The sequence below is a fragment of the Aulonocara sp. 'chitande type north' Nkhata Bay genome, linkage group LG3 (assembly GCF_057382095.1).
Source record: "Aulonocara sp. 'chitande type north' Nkhata Bay isolate Kocher_YH1m ecotype deep benthic linkage group LG3, A_spYH_male_GT1.1, whole genome shotgun sequence".
Taxonomy (NCBI): domain Eukaryota; kingdom Metazoa; phylum Chordata; class Actinopteri; order Cichliformes; family Cichlidae; genus Aulonocara; species Aulonocara sp. 'chitande type north' Nkhata Bay.
The window spans coordinates 40,492,066-40,498,092 of record NC_141346.1 but is presented as its reverse complement, the minus strand read 5'-3'; the positions used below and the strand labels follow the sequence as shown (position 1 = coordinate 40,498,092).

General features: G+C 42.4%; 1 long non-coding RNA gene across 1 annotated transcript; it reads left to right on the top strand.

Annotated features, from left to right (window-relative positions):
• The first annotated feature begins 534 nt into the window (after positions 1 to 534).
• LOC147335698 (uncharacterized) lies at positions 535 to 5,640 on the top strand. The gene is made up of 4 exons (XR_015128607.1): positions 535 to 689; positions 4,739 to 4,880; positions 5,009 to 5,140; positions 5,232 to 5,640. It is a non-coding gene; the product is annotated as an uncharacterized LOC147335698 (long non-coding RNA).
• The last annotated feature ends 387 nt before the right edge of the window (positions 5,641 to 6,027 follow it).

Genomic DNA, 6,027 nt, shown 5'->3' with positions numbered 1-6,027 from the left:
TTGGGTGCACCCATATCCTTTGAACACTTTCAAAACCCAGTGTTCATCTTTAAGAGAGTTAGTATATAACTATACTAGTACGGATGATAGACGTGTTATTAAAAAAAAACTACATTCAAAAATATAAATTACAAATTGTTCTTTTTGTATGCTTTTGGAGAGTTATTGGTACCGACTCTCTCTCAAGTTCCTGTCACTCATACTTTGAGTGCAATTTAAATGAAATGGGCTAAATTAAAGGTGAATTTTACTATTACTGCTTTTGTTCTTTTTTCCATATTTTCTGTAGAAGGTATCTAATATCATTACGGTGAATTAATTTAAATGGTCATGTAGAGAAACTCGGAGACGGCCTTAAATTGCACGCCTACATAGTTGATTTGCATTAAGAGATTTGGCTCGAGTGGAGTTGAATTTCCAGCCTGAACTACTGGGTGTCACCAAATTAACAGTGACTTTTAAGGACTAAAGTTTTAAAAGGAGAATGTGTGTAAAATCTCACCACTAGATGTCAGTAGATTACAGTCACTTGACTTCTGTTTTCTTACTGCTAGCAATTTAACTGCTAGCTATCGATATATGTTCACGTCTATTTACTCTAGAGGAGGCTGTAAAATTTGGTGAAATGACTCTGATACAAGTTGATGAGTCAGTAAAACTTACTTCTGTCTGATGAGAGTGATATTGAGGTGAGTTGCTGAGCATATACATACTTTTTCTGTCCATAAGCGCTGCTGTTTTTCTTCTGTTACCCTGCTAGCTGTTGCTAGCCGGTTTTAGCTGACGCTAATGAAACTTTCTTTGAAGTGGCTCTAACACTGTAGTCTGACTCGGACACTTGGTGAATAAAATTTCATATGATGCGAGAATGTAATAAAACTAGGGATGTGTGAATTTAGCAATTAAAGTTAGCTTAGCATATAACCAGCTATTGATGCTATTTAGCCGACTCCTTGTCAGCGATCTGGAGACAGGAGAGTCACTCGCCTAATCTGCTGACAATAAGTAGTTTTGACAATATCGGGAATAAATAAGCATGTTATACAAGTTTTTGTGTATTAGAACTTTGACTTAAATTCAAAGCAATGAGGCATGAGGTGAGGAGGAAGAACCTGAGGTGGAAACGAGAGAAGAGCAAGAGCAGGGCTGGAGGAAGAGAAGGAGATAATATACCTGTTCAAATGTTAAATGGTCATATATTGTTTTAAAAAGAGCTATTTGTGATCTTTAAATTAAAAGTAACTAATAAGGTATGCTACATATGTATGTGGCCGGTCTCAAACAACACAAACAATTCGCCGCTCCAATGTATTTTTAATAAATTAATCCAAAGTTAATGAGAATGCGTCAGTTTGTTGGAAGATGTTAATTAGCCATTAATCAATGGATATTTATCAGTACAACGCTCTGTTTTTTCTATTAAACAACTTCAAATTGTGCAGATTGTAGCTTTAAGAACTTGTCTACACATTTAGAGAAGTAGAAAGCATTGTGAAAGAATGTGTTTCCAGGCTGCATGCAATTTCAGAAATTCAAGCTCAATTTAAACTCTTCGGGGGGGGACTAAAAAAAAAAAAATCTCATAGTGCTGCTAAAAGAATGATCTAATGCTATGCATGGCAGTGGTGGGAAAAGAGAGCAAGCCATTGCTATATATTCACTGGATTTGATATGTGGAATGTGTAAGTTCACTCTCGCTTTCAAAGGAAACCTTAGTACAGCAGTCCGCCACATACTTGAGACCTAATGCAATTCAATTCCCAGGAGAGCCTGGACAAGGTTAGACATTAAGAGAAAACAGCAGGAGCTCGGGCTGGTGTCGTACCCAGAAGTGCTGTAACGTGTTCATAAGGACAACCACTCAGCGTTGCTTTGAACACCTCTCCGGATCACCACCTGCTCAGTCCTCTCCAGCTTCTGAATGATGATTAGCTAAAATTCTAAGATTTAATGTAAATTGTCAATGAATACTTGACTGTGTGTGTCGGGCTCGCCCTGCCGCTCAGCCCAGCATGGTACTCGCGCTATGATCCGCTTGATGCAAGACTTGCCGTTTGAAAGCAGAGCCCTGTGCCACATGGATGCTCGCAGCAGGGTTATCTAGCTGGAAAACAATAGCTGAACAGTTGACCCTTGCATACATGTAGACATGCTGCAAAAAGAAGGAAAGAAAGCAGCGTACGCTCAAATGCACATGCCAATACACAAACACATGGGCGTCCCAGCTCTTGCTTGATTTGGGGCCCTCTGTTGGCGTTTTGATTGACCAGAAGGGCTCCCTGTGTCTACACCATGCTCCACTGGAAGGAACGAGGGGCCTCTAAATGTGGCAGAGCACTTTAGACACTTCGTTTAATAGGAAAACAAAAAATGTTTGATGTCAGAAAACTCAAGCTAAAAATCTTCAGCCTTTTCTAGAGTTCACTAAACTCTTTTTTTTTCTTCTTTGTTTGGCCAGGCAGCTTTCCCCCCTCCCTCTGCACATAAATGTCGTTTTTCCTCTTGTGTGATATACTATCTGGGTTATTACCAAGCGTGTAGGTGTTAAAATGGAGAGGAATATAACAGAGAGGAGCGACTATGAAAAAGGCAGAACGAGAGTGAAGAAGAGACAGACGAGGAGTGTGTGAAAAAGTGTCAGAGGGGCGCGGGAAGCCGGGGTGGAAAAAAAAATACGAAGGCTCTGGCTGTCCCAAATTCAATCAAACATCGAGGAACATTCGGAGGCTTTTTGATCAATTAATCTAGCAGATGGCACGAGTGCAGTCAAGAGATAATGCTGAATGAGTGAGCAGGAGAGAGGGAAAGAAGCAGGTGGAAGGTGTGAAAGTTCCTCCTTTCATGTGAAAGCAAAGCTTCTCTGCTTTGAGACGCGGCAACTGATAAGACAGAAAGAGAAGTGTCATGTGACAGACAGTTAAGAGCAGCTCGTGTTGTCGTGCGTGCATATTCTTGTACGCTTCTTATGGTACATTTGTACTCGCCTCCTATGTCTGTTTGTGTGTCTGTCAGGAAGGGGCGCAGCAGATTGCTAATATAGCGGGCGGCCACAGAAAGAGCGCAAACATCCAGCGATAATCAAAGGAAGACGAGGCTGAATTAGTTCTCTCCCGCAGAAGCTACCTGCTGGGCAGAGCCTGCCCTCCGCTAACCCCCTCCCCGTCACTACACAGAGTTTAGCTGTGGAAGTGGTTCGAATATAGCCGCTTTATATTATCATTTGAGTGGGCTAAAGAGCCACTTATGATACAGTCAATGGCAGCGAGGGAGCGGCGCGAGCAAACCCGAGAGGCACACCTGAGATGCAGCTCCACGTTCACCTGCGAGTGTGAAGGGGACGCTGCTGAAAAGACGGGAAGCAGCTCGAACACCCACCGCTCGTTTTGTCTTTCAACGCTTCGCTTTTTCACCAGACAACTCGGCTCAAGAGCGGAACCAATCAGGGTCAGGCTGACTGCATGTTGACCGCTATCTTAATTTAAACCCCGCGCATAAGTAAAGACAAAATCAAAACAAAAACAAAAGCGAAAGGCTCTGCCGGGTTCTGGATTAACCACAGGCTGTTTTATCTGCGAAATAAATTGCCTTGTAGACAAAAGAACTAATTCACAGGGTTAGAAAAACAAGAGGAACTCAATGAGGAGCATTCTCCCTGCACGTCAGCTCTCTCCCACCGACGCAGCGTCTCTAATCGATGAATATTGAGTGGCTCCCGCCATCAGCATTTTAAGGGGGGGGGGAAGCACCCACCTTAGTTCATATCTCATATTGATATTTTCTTGTCCTATTTTTTCTCTCTCTCTCTCCTCTTCCTTCCTTCATGCTCCTGAAACCTCAGTCAGCGGCGTTAAAAGTTTCTCCGCTCTAATAACTGTTCTAACTTCCCAGCTGTAATGACTGTAGGTGTTTTGCTCAGTTGAATTTTTCTTCTCTTTTTTCTTCCCTCTCGCCGTTTTTCCTAATGAAAAGGTTGCAGAGGACCATGTTCCTCGCTGTTATTTACTTCGCCTGCATTTCTTTTTCCTCGTGTTTGACATTCACAGCTCAGTGGTGCAGCAAGCCTGAAGCACGACGGCGTAGGCTAGAGCTGCTCCTCCGGGGGGGGGGGGGTGCAAGAAAAAATATATTAAGGAGTACTCGTTTGCAATTACATGAAACACACGGGTGTGTGTTGAACACACGTGTATTCGGTGCACACAAGCCGGCGCCACTGAGCTGAACCAGATAGAGCATGTACCGCTGGTTAATAGCCCAATTTATTCAGAGAATATTACTTATTAATTTGCATAATGATTCCGATGATTCAGACATTTGTTAGAGTACTGTGATTGATGGAAATTTAATTATGACACCTCTTAGTTATTAAACGGTAATCACGCTAAGCCACTTATCTTTAATACTTACCTTTAGCACACGAGGGCTGGAAGAAATTAATGGCAGGCAGTCACAGGTCTTAAACTCATAATTTCTTTCTTATATGTTATCATGCTTTCGACAGTACGCTGGTTTCAAATTTAACTACGGCACAAGGAATCCCGCTAATTAAAGACAGGCCACATTGTGATTTTTTTCTCTCTTTTTTTGGGCCTTTGTCTGTTATTGTTGTGCTTTTTGCTTTCACATTTCCCCATGCAGGAGAAGAAGTGTTAGGAAAAAGCCTAATGGAGAGGTTCAACCTGTTGTACCACGTTCTTGACTGAACCTCTATAAAACGGAGACTCGCTCTTGTGCGTTTTAGCTCGCTTAAGAGGAAGACGAGGCTCCCGCCGAAAACACAAATTGCTTCGACAAATCACCGTTGAGCTGGGGAGGCATTTATCTGCCCGCGTGCAGCTAAACATGCAGGTTGCGATATGGATACCGCATCAGGACTTCAAAATGTAAGCAAGCACAGATAAAATGGCAGCGGCTCAAAGATGCAGCGGCGGCTTTGCGCGCCGAACTGAAAGTAATTATGCAGTAATACCGTTGAAAATGTCACATATCTCCCTGTTTACATTCTCCCAAGGAGCCGTTGTGAGAGAGCTACTGTTGGCGAGGAGTGAAAACGCAGCAGTCCTGAAGCACAATAGGAAGAAGCAGACCTTTATGCGGAGGAATAAGTCGTGCTGGGAGAGCTTTGTGTTCCCGTGACAAGGAGGTCTTATGCTGTGCATTTACTCTGCTCAACCCAGTTTTTCCCCATTTGCCTCCTAATTCTCTCTTTTACCATCTTTGCTACTATTTCTCAGGATGTCTGTGGCAGCCACTGAGGTGGGTTTTTCCCACTCGGAAACACTGCACATCCTGAACTGGTCCATTTCACTGATTACTCATCGTGTCTGCAGATGTCTGTGTGAACTTGCTCCACCTGCAGATGCTGTGATACCGCAGCATTTCTACGGATTTGCTTATGATTGAGCTTGTATAATGAAAGCCCCAATACTCACTTTTATATACTCTTCTAACTCGGCGTGCAAGGTGTGTGAAACTGCAGGTAACCATAGCAACAATACTTCTTCATGATGTGTTACCAGTTAACTGTCACTGGATCAAACTAACAGCTTTACTCCTTCATTTGCTGATGCTGGTAAGCAAGGGTTTTAAACCCTCATGCTGTATGGTGTAATTCAGTTCAGTTTTATTTATATAGCACCAAATTACAACAATACTCATCTTAAGGTGCTTTATACTGTAAGGTAAAGACACGATGATAGAGAAAAAACAGCAATCTGATGACCTCCTGTGAGAAAGCACTTAGCGTCAGTGGGAAGGAAAAACTCCCGTTTAACCAGAAGAACCAGCTCGGACTGAACCCCCCGGCTGCCCCCTGGCCGGACAATAGACACACTGAAAGAGAGTGTATATATATATACACAAAGAGCTATATTTTCTATGTTTTAAAAGATGATCCTACTGAGGTGCACATTTCTTTGAATTTGAATATGCCATTTTTATAACTATACAATATTTGTTTCCTTATGTTGTAAATGTCCCTGTGCAGTCTCTTATTTTTCGTTTTTTTATTTTATATTCTTTACTTTAGTG